At 41.7% G+C, this 18876-nt stretch overlaps 1 protein-coding gene across 7 annotated transcripts in view; it reads right to left on the reverse strand.

The window, feature by feature from the left end:
- The window catches only part of tmem269 (transmembrane protein 269), a 150824-nt gene extending 138506 nt beyond the window's left edge, over positions 1–12318 (reverse strand). For 4 of the 7 annotated variants that reach the window (XR_013578918.1, XM_078558288.1, XM_078558286.1 and 1 more), the window contains exon 1: positions 12195–12318. The gene's annotated coding sequence lies outside the window, so the exon portion shown is untranslated. The remainder of the gene's footprint in view (positions 1–12194) is intronic. The other 3 variants (XM_078558290.1, XM_078558289.1, XM_078558291.1) reach the window with 2 other exon arrangements.
- Between the last annotated feature and the right edge of the window lie 6558 nt (positions 12319–18876).

The raw sequence follows: 18876 nt of genomic DNA on the forward strand, positions 1-18876 counted from the left end.
CCAGGGGAGAGCTTTCCCCCTGATATCCACTGACTCCAGTTTTGCTATGGCACCTTGATGTTTGGTCAAATGCTGCCTTGATGTCAAGGGCAGTCACTCTCACCTCACCTCTGGAGCTCAGCTCTTTTGCCCATGTTTGAACCAAGGCTGTAATGAGGTCAGGAGCCAAGTGACCCTGGCAGAACCCAAACTGAGCACCTGCGAGCAGGTTATTGCTGAGTAAGTGCCACTTGATAGCACTGTCAACAACATCTTCCATCACTTTACCGTTGACGAGAGTAGGCTGATGGGGGCGGAAATTGGACAGGTTGGATTTTTCCTGCTTTTTGGGAACAGGACATGCCTGGACAACTTTCCATATTGTCGGGCAGATGCTAGTGCTGCAGCTGTTCTGGAACAGACTGGCTAGGGGCACAGCTAGTTCTGGAGCACAGGTTTCCTTGCCTATGTTTGACCTGATGCCATGAGACTTCATGGAGTCCAGATTTGATGTTCAGGACTCCCAGGGCAACTACCTCCTGACTGCATACCACTGTGCCACCCGCCACCTCTGGTGGAACAGGACATACCCAGGGATGGTGATCGTGGTGTCTGGGACAATGTCTGTAAGGTATGATTCTGTGAGAATCACTATATCAAGCTGTTGCTTGATTAGTCTGTCAGACAGCTCTCCCAATTTTGGCACAAGCCCTCAGATGTTAGTAAAGAGGACTTTGCAGGGTTAACAGGGCTGGGTGTACCATTGTTGTTTTCGGTGCTTAGGTGAATGCATGGTGGTCCATCCCATTTCATTCCTTTTTGTACACTTTGTGGCCGTTTGATACAACTGAGTGACTTGCTAGGCTATTTTAGAATGCAGTTAAGAGTCAACCACATTGCCATGGATCTGCAGTCACATGTAGGCCAGGCCAGACCAGGTAAGGACAGCGGATTTCCTTTCCTAAAAGTACATTAGTGAACCAGGTGGGTTTTCTTGACAACCGACAATGGTTTCGTGATCACTTTTACCAAAACTAGCTTTTAATTCCTGACTTTTATTAATTGAATTTAAATTCCACCAGCTACCATAGTGGGATTCAAACCTGCGTCCTCAAAGCATTACCCTGGGCATCTGGATTGCCAGTCTAGTAACATTGCCACTATGCCACCGGCGTAGTGACTCTTAGATCACTTCGAGTTCAGTTCTTTTATCCATGTTTGGACCAAGGCTGTAATGAGGTCAGGAGCCGAGTGGCCCTGGCAGAACTGAAATCGAGCATCAGTGAGTAGGTTATTACTGAGTAAGTGCCACTTGATAGCACTGTTGGCAACCCTTTCCATCACTTTGCTGATGACCGAGAGGAAGCTGATGGGGAGGTGTTATGGCACAGCGGATGGTAAATGCTGAACTGCTCAAATCCCAGAGAAAACTTGAAACAACTGCCACAACTGTTTTGCAATTTGTATTTTTATTTTAAGATGTGTGCCTTGAATTCAGGGATAATAAGTCCACAGAGTCTTAGAGGTTTTTACAAAGCTAAATTAAACATTTATTAATAAAAGATTTTAAACACATACATAGGTCTACAAATTACTACTATGATATCTAACCTAACCCTAACCCAGCTCCCCTAATTAATCTGACTCCCAGTTACACCCCTGTTAAGGCAACGGTAAAAACAAAATAGATTTTAATAGTCCCAGGCAAAGCACACGATACCCTGGACAGAGCTTTTCACAGTGAATTCTCTTAGCTTTGGTTCCTATAGGCACTAGCTTGGCACAGAGACTGGAGGCTTTTCACATTTGTTAGATCTTAGAATGTCTTCTTACACAAACTCATCTCCTTTATACATGTTTCTCCCTTTTTAATGTAAATCCCATTGTTCCAATATGTCTTTGGACTTTACCTTTCTAATAATAAATATCTTTCATAGTAACAATTTTGTGTGTAAGCTTTGGAAAAAAATAAACACACTGATTTGGCTTCTTCTGGCTAAGTGTAACATTTCACCATCTCTTGAAATTCAACTACTCTGGTTTATCTAAAAATTCAAATTTTCCATTACCCCTCACATTCTAAAACTTCAGCCACGTTTACTTATTTAGCATTTCAAACCTAGTTTCTCTCCTAATACACCAAAGCCTTCAGACCAGCTGTCTTTAATTCATTTAAGTCACACACACACACACACACAGAAACACACACCTATCCAGACCCCACTATACCTACTTTATAATAAATCCCAATAACCTTGTGAAAATTATTACATTTATCACCCTTCCCCCTTTATCAAAAAATGAACCGTCATAATTTAAAAAAGATGGCTCCATTTTCTTAGCTCATCTTACATTATCTCCTATACCTATTACACTATTACATTACCAGATGCATGCATAAAACATAACTATGATTGTAGTAATAAACTCCATCTGAATAGCCTTGCACTTCGGTCTCGAAATTTGTTTAGAAATTTTAAAAGATTGTGGTCTGTATAAACAATTGTTTGCCATGAAATCTCAAAATGCTGCAATACTAACACCAGACCCAAAGTCTCCTTTTCGATCGTTGAATATCCTCTGTTGTACATTCAACTTCCGTAAAAAATACCCCATCGGTTTCTCAATTCCAGTGTCATCTTCTTGTAACAATATGGCCCCAATGCCTATATCACTTGTGTCAATGGCCAACTTAAATTGCTTGGCATAATTGGTGTTGCAGTCAATACAGTTTTCAAACTGTCAAATGCCTTTTGACACTCCTGTGTCCATTGAAATTTCTTGTTCTTTTTAAATAGCTTAGTCAATGAAGCAACCACACTGCTAAAATTTGGTACAAATTTCTGATAAAAATCACTCATGTCCAGAGATCTCAAAACTTTTTGTTGTAGGCACGGGGAAATACACGATAACCTTGACTTTCAACACTCTCGCAGCCACCTTACCATGTCCAATGGTTTGGCCTAGATATGTAACTTGCGCTTTTGCAAGTTCACTTTTAGGTAACTTCATCATCAAATTAGCTTCGTGTAATCAACAAAACAATTCTTCCAGATGCTGTAAATGCTCCTCCCAAGTTGTCAATGTAAACAGCACAATTGCTCGGTCCTGCAATTGCTTTATTTGTCAGTCTTTGAAATATTGCAGGTGCATTTTTCATATCAAATGGCATGACTTAAACTGATATAGTTCATCTAGTATCACAAAAGCTGATATCTCCTTTGCTCTCTCCAATAACGTTATTTGCCAATATCCTCTTAGCAAGTCAACCTTTGTGATAAATTTTGATTGTCCCACTTTCTCAATGCAATCTTCCAAACACGGTATAGGATATGAATCCGCTTTTGTCACCGCATTCACCTTTCAATAGTCCACACACAGTCTTTGTGTCCCATGCGGTTTTGGTACCAGCACAATAGGCTAACTCCAGTTACTGCAGCTAGACTCAATGATATAATTTTGAAGCATGAATTCAATTTCTTTCTGTGCTTGCGATAACTTTGCCAGATTTAACTACAAGTATGTTGCCTTATTGAAGATGAAACTTCTACACATACATCATGTATAGCTAAATTTGCCCTCCCCAGCTTATTTCCATAACTAGCTTTGTGAGACTTCAATAGCTTCTCCAAATCACTTTTGACACCTGTATGGAAGGTAACTCAATATTACATTTCAATTCTCAAGTACCCCCTCATTATCCAATTTGATTAGAGGAAAATTAATTCCAGACTACTGCATTTCTACCTCTTTCTCTTTATCTACCACCACTAACACTTCCTTTTGGTCCTCTTCCCTGTCAAGGTACTTTTTAAACATATTTATATGACACACCCGCTGCTTCTTTCTTCTTTCTGGAGTATTTATCAAATAATTTACGTCAATCCTGTAAGGCCCGCTAAACCTTGCCTTTAACAAGTCACCCAGTGCTAGTAACAGAACCAGCACTTTTTCCCAAGCAAAAAAACTACAAGCTGCAACTTTTCTGTCTACCTTCACTTTCATCACTTGCTGTAAAATCTTTAAGTGTTGCCTAGCTAACTCACATTCTCTGTCCAATCTTTCTCTGAAGCCTGATGCATAATCCAGGAGAGTAGTTTTCGACTTTTGAACCACCAATTTATCATGAATCAATTTCAGTGGTCCCCTTACCTCATGACCATCAACTAGTTCAAAAGGACTAAAACCAATCGATGCAGTAGCAGCATCCCTAATAGCAAATAACAAGAATGGAATTCCCCTATCCCAATCATGTGGATAATCCTGACTATCTGCCCTCATTGTAGTTTTTAAAGTTTGATGCCATCTTTCCAAAGCCCCTTGTGACTCAGGGTGATAAGCTGTTGACTTAAACTGTTCTATCCCTAAACTGTTCATTACTTCCTTAAACAGTGTGAAATGAAATTTGAACCCTGATCTGATTGTATTTCTTCTGGCAAACCATGTCTTGTGAAAATGTAGTCAACTCTTCCACAATTCTCTTTGTTGTAATATTTCTCTTCAGGAAACCTTGTAGACACATCCATTATTGTCAGTAAGTACGGATTTCCACTTTTAGTCTTAGAGAGGGGTCCCACACAATCAATCATGACCCTAGTGGAAGGTTCTTCAAATGCTGGAATTGGAATTAAAGGTGCCGGCTTAAGCACTGCTTGTGGTTTCCCTATCATCTGACATGTGTGACATGTTCTATAGAATTTCACTACATCTCTATGCAATCCAGACTAGCAAAAATACAAAAACATTTTTATCTCTGTCTTTCTAATTCCTAAATGTTCCCCTATTGGAATTTCATGAGCTATCCTCAGAATCTCATTTCTATTTCCAAATGGTATAACAATCTGATGCACTCCCCTCCAGCTTTCATTTGCTGAAACATGTTAAGGCTGCCATTTTCTCATTAAAACAGTACCATTAAGTTGATAACATTCTGGAATACATTCTGCCTCAGTTTCTGAGTAAGCTTTCTGATATAACTGTCTTATTTGTGTATCCCTTTTCTGTGACTCCACCAACTGTCTTGAGCTAAATACCTCAGCTGCATTGTCCTCCAGTCTTTCTTCCTGAACAATCATATCAAATACAGTGTCAGCTCATTGGACTTCCACACCTACTCTCTGCCTTTTAACTTCCTGTTCTTGTTTCAACCTGTGAGCTTGTTATCACACAATCTGGAAACAATCCAAGATGCTCTCTCTACAACACTTCGGCGGAAAACACTTCTACAGGCAGCTCAACTACCATAGGCATCACCCACATCTGGGGCCCAACTATATAATTATCTAAAATAAATTGAACCCCTGCAATGGGCAATTTTTCCACTGCTCCAATAACCACCTCATCTGTTTTCCATTTACTTTTTAATTTCCTTCCACGATGGAATAGGTTTAGCATCTCCATGGACCCCACTTATCAACTGTTCCTGCGATATCCCTCTGTACAACAAATGTCACTATCCCACAACATAAAGGATTGACTAGCCCGTGTCTCTCAAAATTTTAAGATCTTTACCTATTCCACCCTGTACACACAGAAAGACTTTCCCTTCGCACACAAAATCTTTAAACGTTTCTGCAACTCGCTCCTCAGAACTCTCTTGGGTAAATTGTGAACACATTCCCACTTCTTTATCTATTACTGCTTCTTCCTGTTTTACCTGTACACAGACCACTGGTTTTTCCTGTGCCTGACCCTCAGTACTTTTACTTCCACAGCCTTTCTGCACCCCAATGATCCCAACAGATTTTCCCTGCAATTTCCAACACACAGACTGTGTGTCCAACTTTATTACAATGAAAACATTTCAATTTGAGTGTCACTTCTACCCTCTGCACCTTTCTTTTTAATTAAGAAAAAACTTTCCGGGAATTTCCACCTACTCCTCTTCCCTGACTACCTACCTTCCTTTCACCTTCCCACTTTTTATCCTTTTCTGATTTAAAAGGGTGACAAATAAAATGTTTAGCTCTATGAACTAACTCAATCTGCAGCTAGCTCTGCTGCTTGTCTTACCATTTCAACCCTCTGATCCTCCATGAGTTCTCACTACTGAAGGAATTGAGTCATTAAATTCTCACAAAAGAATTACTTCTCTAAGAGCTGCATATGTTATCTCTATATTTAATGCCTGTATCCAGCAGTCAAAATTACTTTGTTTTGCTCTCTCAAACTCAACATAAGTTTGCCCAGGCTGTTTTCTCATAGTCCTAAATTTCTGCCTGTATGCCTCAGGAACTAACTTATATGCACTCAACAGAGCCTTTTTTCAAACCACATCATTGTTCACTGACATTTCTTCAGACAGTGAAACATAAACCTCATGTGCTTTATCCACCAACCTGGATTGTAACAACAATGTCCAGTTTTCCTGTGACTATTTCATCTGTTTAGCTATCTTCTCAAATGAAATAAAGAATCGCTTTCTTCAAACTTTGGAAGAGCTTGTACAAATAAACATTTCCCCACTGGGTTCTGATCTGGAAATAAGTCCTTCCGCACCTTCTGGTGTCTCTTTTTTAACTGCCAACAGTTTATGCTGGAATTCTCTCTTTTGCCTTTCTAACCTCGCCATGTTTACCTCCCTTTGAGATGCCCTCTCTTTCTTTTTTGCTGCCTTGGTCTCTCAGGTATTCCTTCCAATTTCAAATGCTGTGCTATATCTTTTTGATTTTGTTACCCCTGCAGGTAATTCTAATTGTAACTTATCTGCCAATTCCATTAACTTAGCTTTATTTGCCTTTTCTAAGCCAACCAATGTTATAACTTCAACTCCAAGACAAGTCTTAGCAACTGCTAAAGCCATATTGCAGTCTCACCACTTTAAAAAAAACCTCACACTAACTCCTGAATTCAAAGTGCGTCTCTCACTTGCAACCTTAAGATTCACCAACTCCAAATCAGTCAAAGAATTTCTGATATAACACACGCACACTCCAGACCCCACTATTCCTACTCTACAATAAATCTCAACAATGTTATGAAAATTATTATATTTTCATGACAGGTGGTAACTGGCTGGGTTGTATGTCCTGTTCACAAACTGCAGTACAAATGGCTGGGCAATTTTCCACATTGCCAGGTAGAGGCCAATGTTGCAACTGTACTGGAACAGCTTGGCTAGGGGTACAGCTAGTTCTGGAGCACGTCTTCAGTACAACTGCTAACCCTGGCAGTATCCAGCCGTTTCTTGCTATCATGTGAAGTGAATTCGAATTGGCTGAAGATCTGTATTTGGGATGCTGAGGACCTCAGGAGGCCGACCGAGATGGATCATCCCCTTGGCACATCTGGCTGAAGATGGTTGCTTCAGCTTTGTCTTTCACACAGATTTGCTGTGCTCCCCAATGAAGTACGGGGATATATATTTGTTAAGCCTGTGCCTCCGGTTAGTTGTTTAATTGTCCCCCACCTTTCACAACTGGATGTGACAGGGCGGCTGAGCTTTGATCTGATACTTCTGATGCGGGATCATTTAGCTCTATCATATGCTATTTCCAATGTCAGGTATTCAAGTTGCCTTACCTTGTAGCTTCACCAAGTTGATACCTCATTTTTTGTTATGCCGGGTCCTGCTTCTGGCATCCTCTTCTGCACTTATCATTGAACCAGGGTTGGTGCCTGACTTGAATGTAATGGTAGAGTGAGGGACCTGCCAGGCCCATGAGGTTAGAGGTTGTGGTTGAATACAATTCTGCTGCTGATGGCACACAGCACCTCATGGGTGCCCAGTTTTGAGCTGATGGATCTATTCAAAATGTATCCCATTTAGCACATTACTGGTAACACACAACGCGATGGAAAATATCCTGTGTGAAGACGGGACTTCATCTCCACAAAGACCATGCTGTGGTCACTCCTATTAATACTGCAATGAACAGATGCGTCCATAATAGGTAAATTGGTGAGAACAAGGCCTAGTAGGTTTTACTCTTTTGTTAGTTCCTTCATTACCTGCCACAGACTCAGTCTGAGGGAGTGGGTGGAGGCGGTTGGTGTAGGTGGTAATCAGCTGAAGGCCTCCTTGTCCATGTTTGGCCTGAGACATCATAGGGTTCGGAATGAATGTTGAAGACTCAGGGCAATTGCCTTCCCACTGTATACCACCGTGCAACCACACCTGGCCTGGGTGGTTCTGTCCTGATGGTGAGACAGGGCATATTTGGGGTTGGTGATGGTGGTGTCTGGGTCAATGGCTGTAAAGTATGACTTGGTGAGTATGACTATATCAGGCTGCCATCTGATTAGTCTGTGGGACAGCTCTCCCAACTTTGACACAAACCCCCAGATGTTGATAAGGATGACTTTGCAGAGTTGACAGGACTGGGTGTGTCATTGTTGTTTCTGCTGCCTAGGTCGATGTACGGTGCTCTGACTGGTTTTATTTCTTTTTGACTTTTCTGTTGGGGTTGGTACAGCTGAGTGGCTTGCTCGGCTATTTCAAGAGGGCAGTTAAGAGTCAACCATATTGCTGTGTGCCTGGGGGCTGGACAGATAAGGATGGCAGATTTCCTTCCCCTTAAAAGGACATTAATGAGCCATATTTTTTTTAAACCGTTGATAATAGTTTAGACTTTTAAATATCACATGAAGGGACTGGAATCAAGAATATTCCATTCTTTAAATTCTGTGCAACCTCAGAGTTACATGCTTTATTGTAACAAGTTGCATCCTGTAACACATTTTCAACTCTAAGCTTTATCAGTAGTGTGTATTACTGTGTGTTTATACTGGTAAGAACATATTCTAATTTGTACTTTTGACAACTAGAAGTTATTGAAAAATAAATTTTGCTAAAATTCTTCATCTTAAACATGCAAAGGCCAATCCTATTATGTCCCAATAAAATACAGCATTATTAATTATAAAAAGGTAGTCATTTTGCAGAATTACTCTGCTGCCCCGTTTGTTCAGTGAGACAAATCAGAGACAAAAACACTGATCACATGCCTTTTTACTTTGTTCCCCAGCAAACTATACCAAACACATCAGAAAAACAATCACATTGATGTCAAAGTTTAGCTGTCCTGCCCATTGATAGTCAAAATAATGGCTGTCTCTGACTTTGGTGGTTTACATGTTTGGGAAGGACCTTTTCCAGAAGCACCAGCATAAATCGGTGGGGTAAAAAAATTCAATCAAAGCAGCTGTTTCATTATTGCACTCCAGTCACACCTGACATCAGCACCATCATGACATCCTGCAGTCACATGTTTGGTGTTGCAGTTTACCTCTCATTTCTTTTTCTGAAAGCTGATTTGATCTGTGCCACCATAAAACTGCATGAGTTGGTAAGGAGGTATAATTGACTTTTCTAATTCTCCGCAGGAGTAAGTTCAATTTTTCATCACCTTTACTCTAAGAATACAACTTTGCGCACTGGTTTCATAAATTGGGATGTAGAATACAAGAATCAATGTGTCACGATAAATGATCTCTAATACTGTTTTTGCCTGTCTGAACTGTTTGGGTTGGTCTGTTTAATTGACATGTCTGTTGGTAGGGTTATTTGGTGAGCAGTACCTGGCATATGCCAAGGCATGTCAGGTGAGGGAGGGCTAAAATGTGGGACAATACGTGTGCCCAATGGTCGGTGGCAGTGTTGAGGATGGTGGGGGTGGGGTCAGAGGAAAGAGCAAAAACAACAGGAGATAAAAGGAGCCCAACAACAAAGTTACCCTAACTGTAGAGACTGTGGGTGGGATTTTCCAGCCCTACCTGCCACCAGGTTTGGCCGGTTCCAATGAAAGTCAATAGACTTTTGGCTGTGCCGCTGAACCTCCCATAGCAGGTCCTGCCACAATGCAGCTGGAAAATCCCAGCCTGTTGCTGCGAGGGATGGAGATGGCAAGAGCAGGATCAAAGAAATGGGATGGGGATGGCATAGGAAGGATGTAAAGGCATGGGATGGAGGAGGTAGCATGGTAGTCATGGCTTAGATGATGAAATTGGTTAAGTTAGCAAAATGATGAGAACAATTATTTGATACAGCTTATTATTTAAAAGCTATTCTTTGTGCTAATATAGAGATTCACTAGATTTGAATGAGAAATGTTTTAGAAATACTGTCAAATAAATTAAAATAATACATCAGTATTGATTCTAGGGACAAAGATGATAATAGTCCATACTCTTCAGAGTTTCTACACAATTTAACTCCTTTGGACAAGGAGAAGCAGTTATAATGTTGTTACGAAACGGAATCCTAAACAATGACTTTGTCATAGAACAAGACTGGTAGTTAGAAAGATATTTTGTTTGGTGGCAGATGCTGAAATTATAACATGAAAATTTCAAGGAAATATAGTGTTCATTCCTTGTATAATATTAAGCCAGACGTAACCTTGTGTCTTCAACTCAGGAGAAACATTCCAATTAGACTTTCATATTTTATGACTATAAACAAGCCACATGGCCAGACCTGACAAAATCTGTATTTAATTTTCCAGACCTATTTTCACACATGGACTGCTTTATGTAGCTTTTTGCAGTTGAGAGTTTTGAGTTTGTTAAGTCTTTGATGAAAGAATAACTAAAAATTCCGTATTTAAAGAAGTACTGTTGCAATAAAGACACTAATTTGGCCAACACATGTTTTCCTGGTCTCTACTAGTATAAAATATTCCTTAAGAAAAAAACTCATATGTAGTTTTGGTTGCCCCTTTGTGGAAAGGACATTAAAGCTACCGAGAATGTACAATGTAGATTCACCAGAATGATGCCAAGGGATGGGAAACTATTATAGATTTGAGGAGACTTGAGATAATAGGACTTAGATGTTAGGGACTACATCAATTGGAGCAAAACAAGAAAGAATAAAGAGCTTTTTTTGAATTGTTCTGGCAACCAGTGAGGACAAGATGAGTTAATAGCCTTTCTGTCCTTTAAAGTTCTTTAGTTCTTCCAACTCGCCACAAAAAAAATGTCCTTCAGTTACTTAATGTTACTGATCTCTGAATTCCAACTGATCAATAAATGGTGCTGTCAAATAGTGAACCAAGGTAGTATGATGAAAGCAAAATACTGCAGATGCTGGAAATGTGAAATAAAAACAAAAAATGCTGGAAAACTAAGCAGGGCTGGCAGCATCTGTGGAGAGAGAAATAGATGCTGCTGAGTTTTTCCAGCACTTTGTTTTTATTAACCTAGATAGTACATTGGAAAGTGTATGAAAGATGATGATATTACTTTTCATCTGGAACGGGATGGTGTTATGTTGTTGTATTATTCGTAAAGAGCTAGAAAATAATTGTTATTTGAATACACAGCCCAGGGTGCCATATTCACTATCCCACTGCAGCCACATGGGCAAGACCAGAAATTCCAGCCCGAAGTCAATGGACCTTTGGCTGGTCCAACAAATTTTCTGTCCCACCCTCGTCGATTCCCACGGTGGATGGGACTGGAAAATCCCACCCTATGTATCAGTCCACAAGCCTCATGGAGAGCAGCAAGGAATACACTTGATGAAACCTCAGCACTTTGAGTCTGAAGTGCAATTGTTTCTGACTTATGGGAACCAGAAGACATAACAGGTGGCAAAAAATAAAGATGCATTGGACATTGATGTGGTGGAACAGATTTTAAATTATATCAAGGAAAAGGTCATTTGGAAGAATAGAACTTTGCACGTTAGCACCTTCAACAGCTCAAGCTCCCTCCCATCCACAATCAGAGGTTGAGCAAAGTCAACCAGTTAATATCTCTATTGCAGTCAGGATGGGAGAACACAGGTGAATAGCGGGGGAGCAAACCTGGTCCCCCCTGCATCAATTGCAAACATACACATCAGCCGCATCGACGTACAAAGGTGAGTGACAAAAAATGAAATGTAGCCGACATACTGTTAGTCCGAGTCGGGGAGGAGGATGGATGGTCCAGCCAGGGATGGATGGACCCTCAAGTCGGTCGCAAAGAGCGGGAGACGCTCTAAATGGCGCTTAAGCCAGCAGCACCGGGGAGGGGATCTCCAACATTTTTGACGTCGATGCGACTTAAAAACCCCGAAGGCGGCCGCTGACGATTTCAACACATTTCACACAAGATCTAATCCCCGGAACCGACTCATCCAATCGGGCGAGATTGAATTCCTTTCTTTCTAGGGATGTCAACCATGTATCCCCACAACTGAGCGGGGGTATTGCTATTCAACAACAAAAAAAATACCAATACCGCATCATCGTTGTTTACCCGAATGAGGGATGAATCGAATAACTTACCTAAAAATGACAAACACGGGGTTAAGGTTTGTGATGACACAGAAGCGGCCGCTGTCTGAAGATGAGCGCAGAGAGCGCGCCTCCACTCTCTGCCTCGTCCACCCGCCGCACTGACTGTGGCTCCGGCAGCTTCTCAATAAAAACGGTTCGGCCGCCTGGGCAGGAGTCGCGCGCACCGGCTTCCAGCGGCTTCTAGAGGGGGAGGGGAGGGACCGCACGCGCGACAGGTGTGCGCCGGCGCCAGACTCAGAGAGGTCGGGACAGGGAGAGGGAGGTGGGTAAATTCGAGGCTTTTTACCCTCCTCCACTCTTTCTAGTGTCGATTATATTCCAAAACAATGGAATTTGTGGATTTTCTTTTGAAAGACTCAGCACAATATGGGAAAGGAAACTTCATAAAGTCATAAAAGCATGATTGGCCATGACATAGGAATGTGGTCATTAGACCACCGGGGTGGTGGAAGTGGAGATGATCAATGATTTCTGAAGGAAATTTGATGGGTTCTTGAGGAAAATAAACTTGCAGGGCTACCAGATGCAGTGGGGGAATGGGGCATATTGGATTGTTCTACAGAGAGCTGGCATGGATCTGATGGGCAGACTGAATTCCTTCTGTGCTGTAATTATGTTGTGATAGTGATAGTGCTAGCTTGGGGCAGGTGAGATCTCAAAATTCAGTAAGCAACAACCATGGGATTTCAGGCTTTTCTTAAAATATATTTAAGTTACATTTAGTTCTAAACTTTTAATTTTGGATACCTAGCTTAAAAAAAAATCACGTGACCCTAATTTTAAATGGTTTACAGTATCTGTTGTGATATCTTTGCAGGACAGAAAAAGACTGTGTGAGATGTAAAGTCAAGTACCAGCTTAAGCTAGTTTATTCTGGTTTGAATATATATAGATACATACATACACAAAAGGCCACAAGACGGTGCTATTACACTATTACGTTCCTCCTTGATAAAAAAGTACACAATGTTAAAATTCCATACAACATATATATTTCTTTTTTTTGATTTTTATAAAAACAACTTAACCACTGATTTCCTATTCCTAAGAGGATACCTCCTTGACCCAAACTTCCAGAACTTCAGGAAGAACCTATTTTGGCTTGAGCCTGAGGAGAAGTTTTCTCCAACAACGACTGATTTTGACCTTCACCTTCAATTGAATTTTCCACTTCATCAGACATGTCTGTCTGACCCTGACTCGGATCTGAACTGGTTTCAGGCACAACTTTCATTCGATAACGACTGATACTCTCCTGGTATCCCAAGCTATCCAATTCATCAGACTCATTTGATTCTTCCCATTTCCATTCTCCTTTGTGAACCTCTGAAGATAAAACATGGGCCAGGAATTTATGGCCCCGCTGCAGTGTGTCTTTCCAGCGAATGTGGCGAGCCATTTGAATCTCCATACAGTTTGGCAGTACCGCAATATCCTGCCGGGTGGGAGGGGTTGTAAAATACTGGCCATGATCTTTATGTACAAACCTACCCTTTCCACTACCAAGCATATTGATCAAATATGTGTAAAGACCACCTATTTTCATGACTCTCCCTGGTAGCCACTTCAGCCCATATATTTACCTTCTTTCACCTTAACCTTTTGATTCAATTCCAGACTTCTTTTTCTCACTATATCCCTATCCTGACTCTCTTTCTGCATTGATTGTTTCTCTTCTACTGACTGCTATATGTGTTTGAGCAATGAAAACCTTGTTCTATGCTGTCTTCTAAGAAACAATTCAATTAGCATTCTGCAGGTAGCGTGAGGTGTGTTACAATAAATAAAGAAAAAGTTTGTCAGTTTGTGATTCAATGATAACTGAGGTTTCTTCCAATTTGTATCTAGCATTCGTTGAACAAGAGCATGATTAATAATGTGTACTGTGCACTCTGCTGCTCCATTTGAAGCGGGATGAAAAAGTTGTCATAGAGTTTTACAGCACGGAAAGTGGCCCTTCAGCCTATCATGTCCATGCTGGTGTGTTTTAACCTGTTAATTCTCATAAATCATACAAACTCTTCTGAACAAAACTGATGTCCATTGTCAGACACAATTTCCTCTGGAAATCCATAAGTAGCAAAAAAAACTACTCAAAATATCTAGAGTTTTGCTAGTTGTTTTCAATTCATTGGAAACCCCTCAACCTACTTCGAGTGGCTATTTATTACTTGGAATGTCTATGTTGTCCTTCAAATTCTGCAAATGTGCAACCTCTGCCACACTAGCCGGTCATTTCCTTGGTTGCAAAGGTCTGATGGCGGCTTGTTTTCTACAGCTTGACATGCTCTCTATTGTTTCACCGTGTCTTCAATGCCCTTATCTAACCCTGTCCACCTAAAATAGCTTCTCGCTAGACTCCTTGCCAAGCTGATCCCAAAGATTTGATAAAAGCAAAATACTGCGGATGCTGGAAATCTGGAACAAAAACAGAAAATGTTGGAAAAAACTTAGCAGGTCTGACAGTATCTGTGGAGAGATAAATAGAGTTAACGTTTCGAGTCCGTATGACCGCTCTGAAGAAGGGTCATACGGACTCGAAACCTTAACTCTGTTTATCTCTCCACAGATGCTGCCAGACCCTCAAAGTTTTGATCATGGAGATCACATAGCAACTGCGATATGTATCTTTCAGGAATTATAACTCTGGCTCCTCACATAACACAACCTTTATCAATGGACAACTTATTTTTATGCATTAAAAAATGGCCTGTTTCTAAATCCAGTATCAGTGTTGCCCACCCACTTGCAGTATATAGCCATATACCCTTCCCAATACACGACCCTTATGAGTTGTTCTACCAATGTCATCTACTGTTACTGGCAACTCATATACGTGTGAAACGAAAAATCCATTCTTCCTATTGGGCTCTACCTCTGATGGGAATGGTAATCTAGACAGCACAGTCGGCATTGCAATGATCTTCCGATTGTCTATTTAATGTCATACCAATTAGCAGCCAAAATCAAAGCTCATCTCTGCATTCGGGCTACAGCTAAAATGGGTGCTGGAGACTTTGGATTCAAAATAGCTGTCAGTAGCTTATGATCAGTTTCGATTGTGAAACTATAACTATACAATTATTTATAAATTCTTCTTACTCCAAACATCAGTGACAATACTTCATGTTCTATCTGGGAAAACATATATCCAACACATGAGAAATCACAGCACCTATTCCATATGGAGAACAGACTTAACCTTTCTGGACACATCAAAGTGTACAAGCATTGTACCATATACCAGTTTATTTTTCAAAACTGGAATGCTGTGTTGCACTCCCTTGTCCAATTCCATGGAAGACCCTTCCTCAAGGGTTTATTCAATGGATGCAATAAGGTTGCCAAATTTGTTCTGAATTTACCATAATAATTCGCTTAGCCCAAGAAAGATCTGAGCTCAGAGATATTCTGAGGGTGTGGCGCATTTCTTAAGCTTGAAAATAACTTTTGGTAGGATGTAACCCATCTTTGCCCTGTGACTCAAACACTCCATAGAGTTTTGAAACATTTCACATTTGTGTACCCTCACCTGAATTCCATGCTTTCCCAAGTATTGGAGCACTTTATTCAACCTGTCATGATGGATTTGGAGCTGAAATATGTATGTTGTTCAACTAACACATGACTCCCTTAATTCGTAGCAAAATTTGGTTCATTACCCTTTGAAAAATTCCAGGGGCTGAAGAAACACCAAATGGCAGCCTATGAAATTGAAATAGACTCATGTGTGTTTTCATAGTCAAATATGACTTAGACTCGCCCTTGCGGCAGGTTTAATGGCTCGGGGTGGGGGACAATGCGGCGGGAGCTGAAAAATTGGTTTCTCACTGGTGTAAAATGACAGCAGGAACTTGCGCTCCTGCCCACCGTGGCGGATTGCCATTCCCACCAGAGGCCAGCATCAAAGAGTTTTGCATCCTGTTAATGGGGTACAGATGAAGGCCCGACTGAAATCAGCTCCCTGCTTGATTGTCTGCGTTGCCAGCGGGTTATCACCCCAGCCCAGAACACGTATGAACTAACATGGCATGGAGATGTCGGACTTACCTGGAGATGGCCTGGGGCAGCCTACAGAGATTGGGATGGAGGCCTCCAGCGACCGTGGACCCTGGAACGTGGTGTGCAGTGGGTGGGTGGAGCATCTACCAGGTGGATCGTCTATCTTCAGGATCTTTAAGGGTGCACATCTTCTATCTTCAGGAGCTTCCAGGAGGTGGATCTTCTATCTTCAACAGTGGATCAGTTGATGTCCAGGTGCCTTTAAAATATGGTACCTGGATATGATTGCGGGGTGTAAGCAATCCAGCCCGCTCCACTGAGCAAAATATTGGGAAACCATAATTAATTAGGCCAGTGTCGAGCGATACGGCGCAAATTCCCACCGGCCTCCACGGCCAGAAACACTCCCCGTTCCGCCCCTGCCTCGCAACTTAGGCCCAGAATGGAAAATTCCGTCTATTGTCTAACTCAAGTTGCAGATAGGCATTTGTCAGATCTAGCTTTGAAAAAATCTGGCCCTGTCAACATTGTGAACAGATTCTGCACGTTTGGCAAAGTATCGGGTGGATTACATTCTAACACCTGATTTACGGTTACCATATAATCCCCGCATATTCTTACACTACCATCTGACCTTGCTACTACTACCATGGGAGTAGCCCAATTACTCTTCTGCTTTAGAGATAGTATTCTGAATCTCAAGTCTTTTCTCCCTTAGAGCATAGGGTACTGGACAAGGCCTGCAATAAACAGGTCTTGTGTTCCTCTGGACCCGTACTTTGGCCATATATCCTTGAATCGGTTTGCCGGTTTCACTAACACCTGACAGTACTTTACAATCACGCTGTCTTGTGTTGTGAATTTTACTCCAATGCGAGAAAGCTCATTCCAGTTTAACTTAAGTGCTGTTAGCCAGTTTCTTCCTAACTAGGCTGGTTTTTCAACCTTCCCTGCAATCCTGGGCAATTTTGCAATATTGCTCCTTGTATGTGACTGGAACCGACACACTTCCCATTTATGGGGATTTTCTCTCCTCCATAACTTCATAATTCTATGTGTGATTTCATCAGCTGATGTTAACTCAATTCCACGTTCACCAGAGCTCCATTCAACACTGCTTGGACTATGGTGCCCTGCAAATTTCCGCTAGACACCCTTAGGCTTCGGATTGTATGGGTCTCAAGCGACCCCTCATTGACCTGGTGCTGTTCAGCAACTTTGTGCAGTGACTGCTGTTTCCTCCAGCCAGTGTTTCCTCCATTTACATTCTTTCAACATACCTTGGCAAGATGACCCTTCTTGCAGCTGTAGCACTCTGCCTTCAGAAATGGCCCATTGTTGGTCTAAGCATCGGTAACAGGATTTTGTAGCATCATTGCTGCCACTAACTGCCGTCTTCAGGGCCTTCCGTTTACTCAGCTTCAGCTTATTTACTTCAGCAAACGACTGGCAGTTGCTAACTCTGACTTCTCTCGAGTCACGTTCCGCCATGTCCATGGACATGTCTGTTTAGCAAGTTATGTTGAAAGTTAACTTTCAGAATGTCAGCAACTTATTACAAATGCATTCACTTTTTAAACTGCACACAAATCTGTCCTACAATGGTCTCTCTTCAAATTCTCCAAAATTACCATGGATGGTCAGCTTTTTCAAAGCAATAATAAAGTCTCCAATGTCCTCACTGGGCAACTGATTCCTTGTTCCAAAATGATAGCTTTCAGCAATCTCCAATGGCTTGGGACTGACTGTAGTGCTCAAGCTTGCACAAAATGCCTGACAACGGTGTGTCTTTTGGCCTTACTGGGACGAGCAAATTCTTGAGCATTTTATACACTTCTGGGCCTGCTTCCATCAAAAAGATCACCCTTTTCCTTTCCCCCACTGCTTGATTATCAGGAGCAGTGAAATAAATCTCTAACCACTCCACATACACACCAAGAGACTGTCGGTCATGACCATACTCTCCCAGTCGCCCAGTAATACCTGTTGATGAAGCCATCTTTGACGGTTAGTCTACCCATGTGTCCACGCCTCTTCACTAAGACTGGATTTTTGGCTGGAATTTTCCAACCCTCCCCCACCACGTTGGGGCCAACGAGCCATTGAAATCTCTGGAAGATCCCGCCGGCGTGAGGGGCTGGAAAATTCTGGCCTTTAAAACTATTTCTCAGCAAAAAAAAAAAACTCTCTATTCCTCTCCTGGTTTGCTGGAAGCTTCTTCAGCCAAATTTATTTGTCTGGGTGAAGGTTAGAAAAAAGACAGTGGGCAGAATGTTCCAGGCCCATTGGTGGCAGGTGTGTTTGACGGCGTGAGTGGACAATATGGTGAGAAGGCCAAAAATCAGTTTCATGACATCGTGAAATCAGTTTGCAAACGTCTGCTCTGCCCGTCAATGGAGGGCAGCATTTCCCACTGTTGGATGTTGGGAACTTCATTGTAATATATCTGCATATCATTATAAGCTCAGCTCACCAGAATCATCTCCCTCATGCTGGATCATCTGAGCACGTCAGCATGATTACATGATGACATGTTTCACAACTGTGCATAAGCAACGTGCACCTAGCAAGCTGCACTCTGCTGGGAATTTTGAGGTTTGTTTGTCTATCTTGCTTCAGGCAGCACTCACGGCCATCAGCGCCAAGATTCGCAGACAGCATCACATCA

This window comes from Cetorhinus maximus, chromosome 15 (assembly GCF_964194155.1).
Source record: "Cetorhinus maximus chromosome 15, sCetMax3.hap1.1, whole genome shotgun sequence".
NCBI classification, from domain to species: domain Eukaryota; kingdom Metazoa; phylum Chordata; class Chondrichthyes; order Lamniformes; family Cetorhinidae; genus Cetorhinus; species Cetorhinus maximus.